Raw genomic sequence first — 18,477 nt, 5'->3', positions numbered from 1 at the left:
CTATACTCCTTAACCAATCATCATTTAATATATACCTTTATATTCTCTAATCATCCAACACAATACCTTACCTACCCATCTTCTTCACCAATTATAATATTATAAAATATCATGTATCTATATTTCAAAATTACTGAATAATTAACCGTACAAATTGAAGAATTGATAAACAAATGCTAAGGCCAAGTTTGGCAACACCAAAATAATCTATCTTTTTATTTTTTCATCTTTTTTTCATTATATTACATTTCTATTTTTCTGTACATCTTTTCGTAAAAAGATAAAAAAAATACACTTCTTTATTAGTAAAATGGAAGATATTGTATACACCATGCTTATCAGTAATCAAGTATTAAAATAGTTTCTGTGGCAATTATTATCTCTTACTTATGATACAAGCGCGTGAACAATAAACATAATCTTGTTATCCCCTAAAGATAAGGATGAGCAATAAAAATTGATAAAAAATAATCATGTTCTTTTTTTTATATATATATGCTCACATATTATCCGTGACATGTATGGATATAAATAAATAATTAAAAATTAAATTTTAAATTAAAATAATATATAATCTATTTAGAATATATAGTAAAAAAATTATAATTAATGAAATTTTATTTATTTTTATCATAGTTACAAATAAGAGAAAATTTTTATTATGATATCATTAATTGTGTGTTCTAAGTTTTTAATAAAAAAAAAATTGCATGTCATAATTTAATTGATAAAAATTAAAGAATAAATTATAAAAATTATATTTATGATAAAATATAAATACACTTTACTTTATAAATTTCATAATTTTAATTTACCATATGATAGTAGTAAATTATATTTGTTAATATACTTTTTTTTTTCTTATTTTGTAAAGCTTAAAAATTTGTCTAATCAAAATTATAAATTGTCGTATGTCATAACTTTCAATGGTGTTACCCATACCAATTAGTATATCAATTAGTGTACCAATACATGTTGTAAAATTATTACTTCAAAATTATGGACTATACCCATTATACAAATTATAAAGATTCAAAACCAATAAAATTAAAGTAATGCTAAAGACCCCAAATGTCTCATATAGGTGTAAAACCCACATGGGACACACATAGTGTGGGTTTCACACCCATTTGAAACATTTGATAGAACATTTGGTAAAATATTTAGAGTCACTAACATTTTTCATAAAATTATGTTACATCATCTGTTAGTACACATTAATGTACCAATTGATGCATATAACTTTATTCCATAACTTCTACGTGAAAATATATTAAAATTGACTTGTAGTGTTTGACTAAATATTAAAAGTGACCTAAAAACTACTTGACCCAATATTTATATGAATATGACCTTCACTTAATTATTAAAAATTGTGTTTATTAACAATTAGTCTAAAATATAGTTGGAGTCTATTTTATTTTTTTTCCAACAATTATTGGTTTAAGTCTATAATACATCATATTTTAATAACTCGATATCATTATAAAAATAATCTTAATATTTACGGTGCTTTTTATCAATCAATAAAAAAATTATAAATATTAAGAGAATTATATTTACTTTAAAACTTTAAGACCTACATATTTTCTTTGACTCTATAACTAATTTTTGTGATAACGATTAAAATAAATTTTAATCGTTTTATATGAAGAAACGTGTGTGATAAGAGTTTGTAATACACAATTTTAGAAAATAATATTAATTCAAAATTTTAAATATGGAAAATATATACTCAACTTTATATTATGTTTGATTCATGGATTTAAGTAGGAATTTAGAAAGTGATTCATGGATTCAGGTAGGAATTTAGAAAGTGAAAGGAAAAATATAAGTAAAATGTGAATGAAATTTAACTATATTTTACGTAATTTCACATATCTTTTCATTTTTCCTTTCAAAATTTCTACTCAAAATCATGAACAGAACACATCATTAATATTTGAAAAGAGTTTTGGATCCTTTATTGTATTGACATACATAATTTTTAAATAAAAAAAATCTATTTTATTTGGTGGGAGAAGTAAGTTCTTAAAATAGATTTTCAATCACATTATAAGAGAATAAAAGTTTGTCAATAAAAGATTTTTTAATTATTTAAAAAATTAAACATTATGAGAAAATTTTATGAAAAATATTAATTGATTCTTATATTTTAGTGGTACAAAATCTAAATTTTAAAACTAATCCTTTTTAAAATTTAAAATTTAAAATTTTAAGTAGATTAATTAACTTTTTTTTTTGAAATGTGTAAATCAAGGCATAATAATTTTTTTTTAAAATAATTCAATAAAAGTTAAAAGATTTTCTTTTTAAATTTTAAAACTGATTAGTTAACTTTCATTTTCAAATTTCTAAATTTAAATTTATAAATAGATTAATTAACTTTCATTTTGAAATGTGTAAATCAAGACATAATAATTTTTTTTTGATGATTTTAATAAAATTTAACCAATAGAATATTTTTTAATTATTTAAAAAATAAGAATTCTACAAAGAATGAGGATTTTAAGTTTTACAATGTTCTTTTCATTAGAAATTCTATTTTCTTTAATATATAAGATAGATTTTTTGTGCTTCAAAAATATTTATTAACAAAAACTCTTTAAAGTTCGTTGGAAATGCATTTTTATTCGTGTAATTATCACGAAAAAATAAATATAGGGAAAAAAATAAAAAATAGAGTAGGAAAATTATCACATGCAAAGACATCAAATTTAACAAATTCCAACAATATAAATTTAATTGTCATTTAATTAGTCGGTTTTTTTAATTGATTTTCAACTATTTTAGTTAAAGGGAAATGATTTGGAGCCCTAAAATTATCCCCTAATCCCCCTAATTTTCAATTTTGGCAACTTTCTCTTTTTTTTTTTTTTTTTTACTTGATATGGAAATTAGGGGGATTAGGGGGTTTTTTTTAGGGGAATGTAGCAAGACCCTTTAGTTAAATTTAACCAAAACGGCCATTGTCAAAGGAAACCTTCACAATACAACATCACCCAATAGTAGTAGTTCCTCAACGAAAAAAAAAAAAAGACAACGAAACAATATAAAAATAAAAGTTTTAAAATTAATTTAGCTGAGAAATATTAAAAAAAATAATTTTAGACGGTTTTGTACCTTCTTTTTTTTCCCTCTCTTTCTCAGTATATGTTTCTAATTAGTTTAGCAATACGCATTATGCAATAAATATTATGAAAAATTTTATGAAACTAATCAAATAGTAATTGCATAACATTTTAAAACACCACAAACTAATTTAAAATGTAGAAAAGTTTCATAAAAGTTTTTTATGAAATTTCTTTCATAATATCGAACATTATTATATCATAATCCCTCAATTTAAATGGACATGAGAGCATATTGCAATTTCTATAGTACCACAATAATAAATAAATAGGTTATGTTTGGAAAAATTAGTCTAAGGTCCTTCTCCCATTTTTAGTAATGGAAGAAATCCACAATATTATTTTATGATGTCTAAGGTTCTTCAACCCTCACATTCATATATCACAGAGAAATTTGACTCTCTCAAATCAAACTTCATTTCTCTCTCTCTACTTCAATATTGTTTAAACCCTAGCTCTCACCAATCTTCTTCTTCTCTATCTGCAAAAATGGCAAACAACGGTCGACCACTCGCTGAGATTGTGATTTTGAAAGGTATGATTTAATATATTGCGAAAAAAGGGTCTGATCCGGTCACTGATATGAATGCTTTTTATGATTTCATCAAGAAATCGCTGCACATTGATGTTAGTAAAACCCATTTGTTTGAAAAAGTGAAGAGGTTGAAGAAAACGTATGAGAACAATGCTAGCAAGAGTAAAATGGGCGAGGATTGGACTTTTTCGAAGGCTCATGAGCAAAAAGCGTATGAATTGTTGAAAAAGATATGGTTTGGTGGATCTAATTTTGTAGGTGTTGATAGTGCAAAGGTTAATGGGAAATCAAGGAAGAATTAGAGTCAAAGGGCTATTGCAGCTTCACCAAGGGGTTGATAGTAGGAAGGAAGAAACAAAGATGCAGGTTGAGCCAAGTGTAGGGCTGTGTCTCTCATAATTTAAATTGGTTTTCATTTTCTTCGTATGTGAATTGTGTATTTTTTTGCAACTTGTTTTTAGCTCATATTCACTGTAATTTATGTGACTAAATGGGAATTGGTTCTTGCTCTGTTTTGTTTCTATGAAATTTTCCTCCCAGATTTGGTCATATTGAATCTGAAATAAGTTTGTTTATGTTAGAACTTTTGCTAAATTTGTTTTTTTGTCAGATTGTTCTTCTTTACTCTTTTTGGAATTCTTTATTCCAAGGCATATTTTGGGAAGTGATTTTGTTTTGAAATTTCTTTGGATTCCCATATTTTCTCTGGAGGAAGAAGATGATGATGAACGCTTTAGGAATTTCTCTGGGAAGACCAGAATTTCTCTGGAGAGAAATTTCTCTGGACTTCTCATAATTTTCTCTGGACAAAGAAGATGATGAAGGCTTTAGGAATTTCTCTGAAAAGTCCAGAATTTCTCTGGATAGAAATTTCTCTGGACTTCTCAGAATTTCTCTAGACAAAGAAGATGATGAAGGCTTTAGGAATTTCTTTAAGAAGTCCAGAATTTCTCTAGACTTCTCGGAATTTCTCTGGACAAAGAAGGTGATGAAGCCTTTATGAATTTCTCTGAAGAGAAATTTCTCTGGACTTCTCAGAATTTCTCTGGACAAAGAAGATAATAAAGGCTTTAGGAATTTCTCTAGGAAGTCCAGAATTTTTCTGGAAAAAAATTTCTCTGGACTTCTTAGAATTTATCTGGACAAAGATAAAGGCTTAAGTCAAAAATTTCTCTGAAGAGTGAAGTCTTAAGAAATTTTCAGAATTTATCTAGATCAAATTTTCTCTGAGCCGAATTTTCTCTGGATCGATGTTAAGGGACCTTAGACATTATGAAAATATTAAGTGTCATTTATACTATAAAATCTTAATATCATGGACCTTCAAAAAAAATCCCCGTTATGTTTATAAACCCCTTCAAATTACTAATTTTTCCTGGTCCCCTTAGGTATATTCATTAACCAATTAATGATATACTCTCGCTATATATGTAAAGAATAAATTCTCTGGTTGGCATATTTTCTCTGGGCGGTTGGGAGTTCCGGGTACCAATGGGTCACTAGGCCCACTATCATGTGCCATTCTTAATGAACAAAATTTTAAAGATATTATACAAGTTAAAGAATATATATCTTATAAATTATATGTCAAATTGTCAAATAATAATGTGATCTTAGAGAGAGAATTTACTCAGTGACAGTTTTAAATATCTCTCCAAGTGGAAACATTTCATTCAAATCTTAAATTATTGAGCATCTCCAACGATAGTAGGCATTTTACCTATCTAAATATTACTATAAAGTATATATTTTATTTTGCCTATCGACTGTTTTATGTTTTTACTCCAACCATGCTCTTTATTTTAGCTATTTATCCAAATACTATTAATTTTATAGAATGCCACGTCAACAACAAAGATGGAGGGAAATGATCCTAATGATTGAATACATTTTGCCTAGCGTTGAAGGCTAGCTACATGTAGCTAGTGAATATGAGTTGAGGCAAAATGCCTAATCATATACCTAGTGCATTGGAATTGAAAAAAGTGAATCACACTAGGCATTTTAACTAACAAGTATTATATGCCTAGTGCATTGGAGATGCTCTTAAAGCTTCATTTGGCATTAGTTATGATAGTCAATTTTTGTTGTGTTGAAAAAATTTTAGCCTCGTTTAGTTTTTATTTTTGGACTTTTTTATTTTTATGAAAGAAAAAGTGTAATAATTATAATTTGGATGTAATATTTTGTCTTCTTGACTTATATAGCCTATTTTATTTTTTTTGTACATTTTTAACCCCAAAATAAAAACCAAACGAGAATTAAGTGCTGCCAATTATTTACATTGTTATAATTATGGGTAATGGGAGGTTTACAATTGGACTTTTTTAATAAAAGAAAGAGATAAGTCAATGAATAATGTTATATGCCTCTGTTTATTAATTAGTGTATTAACGGACGATATAATATAATTTTAGAGATTTTGAATATTTGTAATTTATATAATAAATGAATCATAGTTTTAAAATGACACTGTCATAATATATGTTAGTACATTAATTAGTATATATAATACCACCGTAATTCAATTAGTTAAATCTGTCATTTTTTTTAATTTCACAATAATGCGTAAGAGAGCGGAATTCAAATTTTCCAAAAATATAAAAGAGAAAAACATTGACTAATGAATTCATTGAATGAGAAATTTAAAGCATGAAACCATATCATACATGGTACTGGCAGATAATGAAATACCACAATATACATAGGGGTTTGGAAAAATAAAAAATAAAAAATTGAGTGACCTTTTTACTTTATGATTTTTTTTATAATCTAAAAAGTTAATTCATTTAAAAAATTAACTCAAAACCAAACTCCACATTCAAATTATATGATTAAATCAAATGTAATCTTAACTTTTTTTAATTTTTTTTTTAACTCTTCGTGGACATACTTTTGTTTTTGACTATTTCTTGAACTCCTCGTAGGCATACACATTTTGTCATAAAGTATTTTTAAAGCTAATTCCAAACCAGATTTAAGTGGATCATCATTTCTCTCTTCTCTCTTATTTAAGAAAGATTAATAAACTTTTTCTACTCTCTTATTTAAGAAAGGTGAATAAAATAGTCACAAAAAATAAAATAGGTTATTTTAATCATAACAAATAAAATATCACATTTAATCCATAATTATTATATTTTTCTCTCACAAAAAAAGTCAAAAAAATCAAAAAGCTAAAAAGTCATTCTCAAACCAAACTTTTTAACCTAGGCTAAAATAGTTAAAAAAACCAAAAAGTCAATCCACTTCCCAAACGAAGGCTATGTGATTAATTTAAATGATTACATAGAGAATATTAATAATATTATAAATTTAGATTTAACTATCAAAAAATTACTATTATGTTTTAAATTTATACTCATACTATATAAATTCAATCACAACCACACTCTCATTTGGGATTGTTAAATGGGACTCACAAAATTATTGCTATTAAATAATCCGGCACTAATTATAATTTAAGTTGGGTCAACTATAAATAGTTTAGGAAAAAAATATAAAAAAAATCTTAAGATTTGACATTTATAATAAAATAAATATTAATTTTTAATTTTTTTTAATTAAATTTTAATCTTTTGAATTTTTTTTCACCTAAACTATTTATCTGTATTTGTGAAGTAAATTAATAAAAAAATATATATATATTCAAGAAATTTTATGTGCACAAACAATAATTTTAATGATTAAAATATATTTTTTGTCAATTTTATTGATAAAAATAGGTGAATAATTTTAGTTAAAAATAAATTAGGATAAATTACAAACACATTACTTGAGATTTACTTAAATTACAAATTACCTCATGTGGTTCTAAGGGGCGTTTGGGCAACATGCCAAAAAAGCCACCTTTTTGACTTTTCAACTTTTCTAGCTAAAAATTCAATTTTTTTTTACCTAAAACAATCCAGTTTTTTTTATCAAAAAAGCCACTAAAAAAGTTAAAAAGCCAAAAAATTAACTTTTTACCAACTTCTCAAAATACTACTAAAAATTACATTATGTCCCTTAAGGTTTCTCCCTTAAGATTTCTAATTTCATACAAATAGGTCTTTTTGTTAATAAATTATCAAGTTAATGAATAATTTTTAATAATGTTAAAATTTTATTTCAATTAATAATTTAGATAATTTTATTATTGTATAAATGAACAGTTAGAAATTTTACTCTTTTAATTAATTTTGTTAAACAAAAAATTCAGACAAAAAGGTATTTTTAATTTTTTAAATTATATAAAATAATTCATATTTTAAGTAACTCTTAAGAGATGTATTTGTAATTTATCTAATAAATTAGTATAAAATTTCAATTTAAATTGACAAAGACAGTTATTTTTATTTTATCATAAATTTTGAATAATGATTCTACTTTCGCAACAAAACAAAAAAATTCAAAATGTAATTGATAATATCGAGGTACAGAGGATAGTTTCGTCATATGAAAAGTTCATGTTCTAGACAGATGTCAGCGGAACCCACAAAAAAAGGTAATTTTTTCCAACCAACCAGGACCACACGACAAAACTGCAACTTTACCCAACGTGGCATCCTCTTGAGCAATCTAGTGACAAACGGCGCCAATTTCGGCGCCCTAAAACATTTTGTCCAAAAATATCAACCCCACCTCTAAATCCTACTTCGTGCACCATACGATTACTCTCCGGAATTTGGAGTCGCATTAATAACCAACCGTTGTGTCTTGTGATTATACTAGTGTATAGTATTAAAGATACAGTGTAAACAATAATAAAATTAATTGTAATTAAATATAAAAATATTACATTAAAAGGTAATTTATCTTATTTGTTACTAAAAATTTAAAGTTAAAATATGAAAAAAGTTTGATTAGTTTTGAAAAGATTTTTTATTAAAAAAACTTGAAAATATTTTTAGTTGTATATTTTGAAAATAAACAATTCCCAATCAACTATTCAGGTACCGTTTAGTAATACTTACGTTTTCAGTTTTCTGTTTATATTTACAAAAATTTTAAAAATTCAAATAAAAACTTGTTTGGTAATTTTTTTATTTATAAATCAGTACTCTCAGTTTATAAATTTGACAAAAAAATATAAACTCAAAAAAGGTGTTTCTATTTTGAGTTTTCAGTTTTTTTTTTTTTTATCACCAACACTAGCTACCACCCGTCACCATTTTCCACCACCGTCTTCTGCCACTACCATCCACCCCCCACCACCACCTGCCACCACTACTCACCACCCACCACCCACCCACTCGCCGCCACCACCCACCCACTCGCCACCGCCACCGCCACCGCCACTACCCACCTGCTATCCACTCGCCACTATCATCCACCGCCTACCACCCACCCACCACCACCACCACCACCACCACCACCCACACCACTACCACCTACCCACCTGTTACCACCACCCACTACGCACCACCACCACCACCACCACCACCACCACCACCACCACCCTCCACTCGCTACCACCTACCACCCGCCACCGTCACCCACCCACCATCACCACCTGCCACCACCACCCACCACCCGCCACCGTTACCCACCCACCACCACCACCACCCGCCTGCCACTACCACCTACCACCCGCCACCCATCTGCCACTACCACCCGCCACCTGCACCCGCCACCACCACCACCCACCACCGTCACCCACCCACCACCTACCTGCCACCACTCACTACCACCCGCTATTTGCCACCCATCTGCCGCCACCACCCACCACCACCGGCCATCCGCCACCCATCTGCTACCACCCGCCACTGTCACCCACCACCACTCGCCATTCACCATCCACCCGCCGCCGCCACCACCGCCCACTTGCTACCACCCACCACCCGCCACCGTCACCCACCCATCCACCCACCCACCACCCCCCACCTGCCCGCTACCCACCACCCATCGTCACCACTTTCCACCACCGTCTTCCGCCGCCACTTGCCGCCACTTGCCACCACTTGCCATTTCTCACTCTTTTTATATTTTTTATTTTTTTTAAACATTTTGTCAATTACCAAACGCATTTGTAGTTTATGTTTTTCTAAAAATAAACAAAAACCAGTTTATAAAATTTTTGTAAATATAAACTGAAAACGTAAAGGTTACCAAACAGACCCTTAAAGTACGACAAGTAACGCAATCATAAACATTTCATTTTTATTAAAAAAATTTATAACTCTAAAATATGAACTTCATATCAATGCAAACACTAAAAATAAAAGCACCCTTGCTAAGCAAGTTAATAAAAAATTGTAAACACAAAACAAAACATACAAACTAAGGTCACATGAGATTTTAAAAAATGTAATCCCAACACAATTTACACCACTTGGAAATAAGAAGAAACCAGGTACAACTTACTAATTGTGCAGAGAGACCATATATATTTTGTTCAAACCTTATGTAACACAACAAATATATAAAATCATGGAAACGCCTATGTAAGGACTAAATACTACTGTAAATGTTTTTTAAGATAAAGACTAAATACTACTGTAAATGTTTTATAAGATACAACCCTTTTCTAATCACTGATAAATGTGAACGCATACAGGAAAAGATTTCAACTGTTGAAGCAATTATGGATTTAATAATTATAATAGACCTCCAGTCAAACAATAAGGTATAATAGACCCTAAAAATATATTTATATATCTGTATATAAATCAAATAATAATAAAATTCCGTCCACAACATAAGGAGTTTATTCCCAAAACCACCCAACAATACAAAGCAAATGAAATAAAGAACATCTGTGGGTGTCCTGGTGGTGTGAAATCAATAATCTTATGAACTTTTTAGTGTTTAAATAAACATCTAAAATTTTTTCATATACAAAATTGTAGAAAGCATACTGTTTTGAGCATTCCCTTTTAAGTGAATAAATCTTCCCTCTATAGAGATGAACCTTGAGAGCAGTCTCAAAATGCAAAGCTAAAAAAGTATTTTTTTTCCACTTCCAGTTGGTGCTGAAATGACCATATTTACATCGGATTGGAAACAGGCATTCCCTCTGTAGCGAGTTAAAGTACCTATACAACAAATACAAATGCAGAATCAATACCAATTACACCATGTATAACAACAGAATAATATTTTAGGCGTTGTGGGTCAATTCCCTAAAGAAAATTTAGCATCATACATTGTTTGGAAGGCACGGTGTAAAGAAAATTTAGTGTATGTCCGTGCCTAAAGGCATGTTGTAAAGAAAACAAATGGGAAAAAGGATACTACTCTTTAGATAAAGATTAAAAAAAAAAAAAAAAGGTTTTAGAGGCATCCTTTGCCACTGGTGGCAACATCAATGGTAGGGAAGGAAGGGGATGCGGAGGAGGCACATGTGAGGCGGACAGAGTCGGTGATGGCTTAGGATGAACAACGGTGTTGTAGGTGTAGGGAAAGAAGAGAGAGAGTTGATAGAAGATAGAAGAGGTATGGTGAGAAAGAAGAGAGAAATGGAAATAGTGAGAGAGTGAAAAAATCTCAACCTTCACTTTTTAGTTGGGATTATCTAAACCATTCTAACCAAATATAAGAGAGAAATATTTTCAAAATTTGCTATAACAATAAACTGAACTAACTACACAAAAATCAACTAAATGAACATCTATAAATCTAGAAACAATGAATCAAATGTGAAAGTTAAAAAATGAACTCATCAATAATGAAAATTTAGTGTTTGATTTTTCCTTGGACTTGCAGTACCTTATTCACAAATCACAATAATATGTTTGAATATAGATATTAGACTTTTCTTAAGTGTACAAAGGTTCTAGAGTTCCAAATAGGAGACATGTTGCACATGATAATACATCTGTCAGCAAATGATCCTTCTAACTGAATCTTTTTATCAAGCGTTTTATATGCAACCAGTTGTGGCTAATACAAAAGACATGGAAGGCCAACTAAATAAATAAAAAAAACAAACACAATGAAGAAGAAATTATTTGAAAACCAACAATGAACAACAATGTGAGCTGTGCTGCCAAATAAACCTTGGAGTTTGAATCATATTTAAAATTTTTGAATGAAAAATGAAGAAACTTACACACTTTAAAATACCATTGCACTGATGGAACACATACTTGAGTCCCAGTGGCATAAGTCTGTCTGATAAACCATCATCAGAAGAAGTGTTTTGTGCCTAGGCTCAATTTCTCATTGTATTTCAGTCAGTCAACTTCCTATCAGCATTGTAATTTTGATTTCCAACAGAATTCTTCATTTAGTTATCTAAAAAATAAAAAGAGCTACAATTGGTTTACCTTCTCATCATTATGCGTAAATCAAAGAGGTAGGAAACAAAATTAATGTAATAGAGGTAGAAAGGGGGGGAAGGAAAAATAAAGATTAATCAGTATCTGGAGTTGTAGACATGTTTGAATTTCTACATAATTTTAATAGAATAGAGAACAAAAGGGCAACTTTAAAATATAAATTTCACGGAGGGAATGCTCTCAAAGCTCAAACATGAAATGAGATCGATCCCATAAGCAGAGGAACCTACCCTCATAATCCACTTCCCACTGGACTCATCACCCAGGAGAAGAGAGTCCCAAAAGAACAATAACACACCAAACCATAACATTAAAAGCTGAAACAAAAGCTGAGAGAGAAAGAAGGAGAGGAGTGAAACAACAAAATCTGAAAGAAAAGAAAGAGTTTTAAATTTGAAATCAAGAAACCTATGCACTTTAAAATACCATTGCACTGATGAAATCAAGAAATCTATTAATCACTTGAAGATACAAAGCAAGCAAGAGAGATGTGATATAGGATTTATGGATACAATCATGGAACTAATTCTCTTAAATCAACCTAATGAAAAGTGCAATAAAATAGAAGCACAAATGACAATTCAATTAAAGAAGAATGCATGGATAGTTTTCTTTTATTTAAGCTTTAAATTTTGGTTCCCCCATGACTAAAAGGATATTCTAAAAAATTACCGTAAGGATGCTCCATATATTATATTAGAATTCCTATTAAAATTAAGTTGCCAAACTATAAAACAATATGTGCAACATATGGGTTGTGTTGAGCCATGATACCACTATCTATCATCCCATAAAAACAAATTGAATTAATGATTGGGATCCATTCCACTAATGTAAAGATGATGATAAGATAAACAAATTTACTTATCACACTATTACTTGTTTGTAAATGGGTATTGGATGTTAAAAAAAAAAATTACTATAATGGTGATATCATATTAAAAAAAAAATTGATCATATCATTGAATTTTTATTTCGTGGATGATGTAGCCATTTTATTGTTCTTGGTTACATTGTTTTATCAAGAGACAGTTGTGTCTCGTTTGTGAATTCGAACTCAAATTTGGAGGAATTGTTAAATACTCTATTATCCTCAAATGCTGTACAATTCTATGAACCGAACATTTATGAGAAAAACAAAAAAGAATAATGCAATTGTGAGTTAACATAGCTGAAAAAAACAAAAGGGCAACTTTAAAATAGGACAACTTTAAAATATAAATTTCATGGAGGGGGTGCTCTCAAAGCTCAAACATGAAATGTGATCAGCCCCATAAGCAGAGGAACCCACCCTCGTAATCCACTTCCTGCTAGACTCATCATCTAGGAGAAGAGAGTCCCAAAAGAACAATAACACACCAAACCATAACATTAAAAGCTGAAACAAAAGCTGAGAGAGAAAGAAGGAGATGAGTGAAACAACAAAATCTAAGAGAAATAACTTACTGAAGTGAGCTCTGATGGGGGAAAGAACGAAACAACAAAAGCTGAGGGAGAAAAGTGAGAGAGTTTTAAATTTGAAATAAAAAAACCTATGCACTTTAAAATACCATTGCAATGATGAAATCATGAAACCTGTTAATCACTTGAAGATACAAAGCAAGCAAGAGTGATGTGATATAGGATTTATGAATACAATCACGGAACTAATTCTCTTAAATCAACCTAATGAAAAGTGCAATAAAATAGAAGCACAAATGACAATTCAATTAAAGAAGAATGCATGGATAGTTTTCTTTTATTTAAGCTTTAAATTTTGGTTCCCCCATGACTAAGAGGATATTCTAAAAAATTACCATAAGGATGCTCCACATATTATATTAGAAGTCCTATTAAAATTAAGTTGCCAAACTATAAAACAATATGTGCAACATATGGGTTGTATTGAGCCATGATACCACTATCTATCATCCCATAAAAACAAATTGAATTGATGATTGGGATCCATTCCACTAATGTAAAGATGATGATAAGATAAACAAATTTACTTATCACACTATTACTCATTTGTAAATGGGTATTGGACGTTAAAAAAAAAAAAATTTAATATAACGGTGATATCATATTAAAAAAAATTTGATCATATCATTGAAATTTTATTTTGTGGATGATGTATAGCTATTTTATTGTTCTTGGTTTCATTGTTTTATCAAGAGTTGTGTCTCATTTGTGAATTCGAACTCAAATTTGGAGGAATTGTTAAATACTCTATTATCCTCAAATGCTGTACAATTCTATGAACTGAACGTCTTTGAGGAGAACAAAAAAGAATAATGAAATTGTGAGTTAACATAGTTGAAAAAAACAAAGGAATCGGTGACTTCTTTCCTTTCTCTTTGATATCAAACACAGATATTAACAATTTTTATACTGGAATGCAATATTTCAAATAAGATAAATTAGAAATCAAGAAATTTATTGAAATCAAAACATCAAATCCAAAAATTGAGAGTGAAGACTCACTGTCTCACGAATAAGAACCGAACCGAAACTTCGCTGATACAATGATGCTTCCTCGACAATGTTAAAATTTCCTGTTCAAAAAAAGAATATATATATATATATATATTGTCGAAATTTCGAAGGGAGGTTAACACCATAATAATTAAATCTCATTCTCCAAGCCAAGTCAGACAATGGCGAGGAAGATCGAAGGTGCTGTGATTGTGTGAAACCATATTTATAAATTGAAGGCACTTTATGGGTACTTTTTTAGGGAAAAAATTTGTACCCACAATAACATAAATATAAACAACAACAACAACAACAACATCCAATTGAACATAATCGAATTTCACGATGAACTCAAAAAAAACCCTAAAATTAACCAAACAGCATCAGAAATCGCAATAATTCATATGTAGACACAATTAAAAAATAGACACAGCCCGACAGAGAGAGGCAGGACACGATGAACTCAAAAAAAAAAAAAAAAAAAAAACCTTAAATTAACCAAACAGTGTCAGAAATCGCAACAATAAAATAACACACAGCCCGACAGAGAGAGAAGGGAAGAGGTAGAAATCGAGGACTATCTAGCGTATGCCCGTGCCTGAAGGCACGGCGTAAATAATGTTCGGTGTAAATAATGTTGGAATTAAAATGTAGTTATAATTTATACGCATAATGTCAATTAATTAATTAATTTAATGCATCCTCAACATTTAATTAATCATGGAGAACATGAATATATTAGAAACAGTGTATGCTGCCACCACACATATGCCAATTTTGTTTGAATAATTGTAGGTATCATTAAAATTTAGGAAAAATTAACAAAAAAAAAAACTTAAAATTTAATACTTGTAACAAAATAAACTATTAAGTTTTTAATTTTATAAATTTAAATATTAAATTTCTGATTTATTTTCAATCTAAACTATTTGCATGTTTTCAATCTAAACAATCTGAGATCTTTGACTTATTTTACTAACTAATAAATAATAAATAAATACTATTAACAATCCAAGCAATTTGTCGGTAGGAAGAAGTAGCCATCAGTCTTTTGCGGGGTCTGTCTTTCACATATTTTTTTTGCATTTCTATTGAAAAAAATATATATATCAACACATTCTTCATTTCTATTAAAAAAAAAATAATATATCAACACAGTTTGAATAGCACATAAAATAAATAAAGATGTGATAGTGGCCAAGAATTTGAATGTGCAACATAATTAAGAAAACCGACCACTATCTCTTTTCTTTTTCTGTTTCTTTTCAATTTCTTCACCATGTCTTCAACAAGGATGAAGAAATAGTCCATGAATTATGAGTGAAAATTTAAATTGAGTTATAGAAATAAAATAAAATGAACACTCTATATTAAATTACACCAAACAATGTACACCAGCCAGTATTCTGCAATTAAAAAAAAAATAAAATTAAATACCAACCAACGCACACCAGCTATTGCTCTGCAATCTAAGAAAATTAAAATTGAAATGCACACCAACCAGTGCTCTGCAATCTAAAAAAATTAATTTAAATACCAAGCAATGTACACATGCTGGTGCTACTTCTGCAAATCACATTATAATAGTTCTTTACAAATTATAAACCTGAAACTACGTGAGAAAAATATAGGAAAAATAATAATAATTTAACTTGCCTACAAACAATGTGACATGAGAAAAATGTACTTCCAACACAATCTGACATCAACCAAATAGCTACAAAAGTTATGCAAACTTTCAGATATAAATAATTAAGTTGAGAAACAACTAATATACATAGGCAGTTCAATATAAAGCTAGACATTGGGTCATTGAGCAATCAACAATATTTTTTGATTAATACTAAATCACTTGTACATTTTTTGAGCAATACTAAATCACTTGTACATCCATGAAATTACTAAATCACTTGTACATCCATGAAAAATACTCAATCACTTGTACGAAAAATAGCAACCTTACAAAAAGTAGCAACCATACATACATAGCAATCAAATGTTTTTTTTCCAAATCACTTGTACATCTTTTGAGAATTTAAAACGAATAACAAAAAGTCAACTCATCTCTCCACTTTTCCAAGTAAAACCATTGATAGCAAAATCGATAATAAAATCTAAAAATTAATAGGAAAATTGCAAATCAATAGTAAAGCTTATCAACTTTAATAATTTAAGGGATAAAATTTCCCATAATTTTGCAATTTTTTTTGGCCTTACCACTGATTTGCAATTTTTTCAAAATTAATTCTAGTAATTAAGTGTCACGGATAGAAAATACTTAATGGGTTTGTTGGCTTATTTTTCCTACAAAGGAAAATATCATAAATGGGAGCGTGCCAGCAAGGATTAAAAAATCCTTACAGATTAAATTCAAGCCAATTATCAAGCGATTGCGTTGACGGTTCTTTTGCCTCAACAAAGAGGACTTCAAAATTGCCAAGTGTAGAAAAAAGAAAAATTAAAAGAAGAAAGAGGGAGACGGAGAAAGACGATTGAGTGAACAATCAAAGTAATCATTACTTACCTCTACTCCTATACTTCGAAAGGGAAGTGCATAAAATGCTTCAAAAAGGAAGTGCTGAAAATAAATGTTTCGAAGTATAAATTTATGTTAAACTACTCCTAAGATAAGGAAAATGACAAGAAATATTGAAATCAATTGTCTTTGATTTGAATTCTGGATCCTTTACAATGTAGCCATTAATGGTTATTTATAGAGGAAAAAATTAAGTAATAACTACTTAGTAACTACCCATTTCTTCCATCTTCATTCTTGTCTTGCCATGTGTCCTTCCACTCATCCACTTTGTCCTTCATATTCTTCATCATCTCTATAACTTCTTTTGACTTCCAAATGAATAATAATAATAATAATAATAATAATAATAATAATAATAATAGTAATAATAATATTTTATGGTGCCAACAGGGTTACAATTAAGATGTGAAGAAATAAAAATATAAAAAAAAATGACTTACCCTGCAATTTTCGTAAGCAATCTTGGTGAAAATTCTACAAAGATACTAAGATCTTTTTATTCCCAATCAGGCACGGGTCATTCGCTATTTTAATTCATTTTCATATAAGACAATTAGCGAATGCCTTGTGCCTAAAAATATTCCGAAAGGAAAGAAGAAAAAAATATGTCTAAGCATGCTTTCTATCAATTCTTGCATACCATATCTCATGAATTGTTTGTATGATTTCAAATAAATATATCAAATGGGTTATGAGTTCAAAAACAGTTATGATTAAAAATTAATACTGTAATTGCTAAAAAAAGGCAATCAATAAACTATGCTAAATTAAGCGGTCCTAAACAAAAACAATAATTTTCATTAGATCACTCAAATACAAAATAGATAAAAATCTGATCAACAAATAAAAGTCGATAGAAAATGAGATTAGAAGAAAACTAAAAAGTTAATTGGAAAGTAATTGAAAATTCAATATTACTCATTTTTCCTTTCAAAATGACACCAAAATTAAAATTGGGCAATTCCATCAGCCAGACTCCTCTTGGTTAAAGTAGATAGCATAATAATAAGAAAACAAACAAAAAAAATCAATAACTACAGACCTCTAAAAAAAATAAAATAAATAACTATGAATTAAATGTAGCAACCATACATACATAGCAGTCAAATGTTTTTTTTTCAAATCACTTGTACATTTTTTGAGAATTTAAAATAAATAACAAAAAGTCAACTCGTCTCCCCACTTTTCGAAGTAAAACCATTGATAGCAAAATCGATAATAAAATCTAAAAATTAATAGGAAAATTGCAAATCAATAGTAAAGCTTATCAACTTTAATAATTTAAGTGATAAAGTTTCCCATGATTTTGCAATTTTTTTTGGACTTACCACTGATTTGCAATTTTTTCAAAATTAATTCTAATAATTAAGTGTCACTGATAGAAAATCCTTAATAGGTTACAATCAAGATGTGAAGAAATAAAAATATAAAAAAAATGACTTATCCTGCAATTTTCGTAAGCAATCTTGGTGAAAATTCTACAAAGATACTAAGATCTTTTTATCCCCAATCAGGCACGGGTCATTCGCTATTTTAATTCATTTTCATATAAGACAA

At 29.1% G+C, this 18,477-nt stretch overlaps 1 long non-coding RNA gene across 1 annotated transcript; it reads right to left on the bottom strand.

The window, feature by feature from the left end:
• Positions 1-10,337: 10,337 nt before the first annotated feature.
• Positions 10,338-13,740, bottom strand: LOC145789116 (uncharacterized). Its single transcript, XR_014356739.1, has 2 exons — positions 11,699-13,740; positions 10,338-10,682 (listed from the first exon to the last, which is right to left on the bottom strand). It is a non-coding gene; the product is annotated as an uncharacterized LOC145789116 (long non-coding RNA).
• Positions 13,741-18,477: the final 4,737 nt, after the last annotated feature.

Source organism: Camellia sinensis, chromosome 15 (assembly GCF_055761805.1).
Source record: "Camellia sinensis isolate YWXY chromosome 15, ASM5576180v1, whole genome shotgun sequence".
In the NCBI taxonomy this organism is placed as follows: domain Eukaryota; kingdom Viridiplantae; phylum Streptophyta; class Magnoliopsida; order Ericales; family Theaceae; genus Camellia; species Camellia sinensis.
This window is presented reverse-complemented; position numbering and strand designations above follow the sequence as displayed.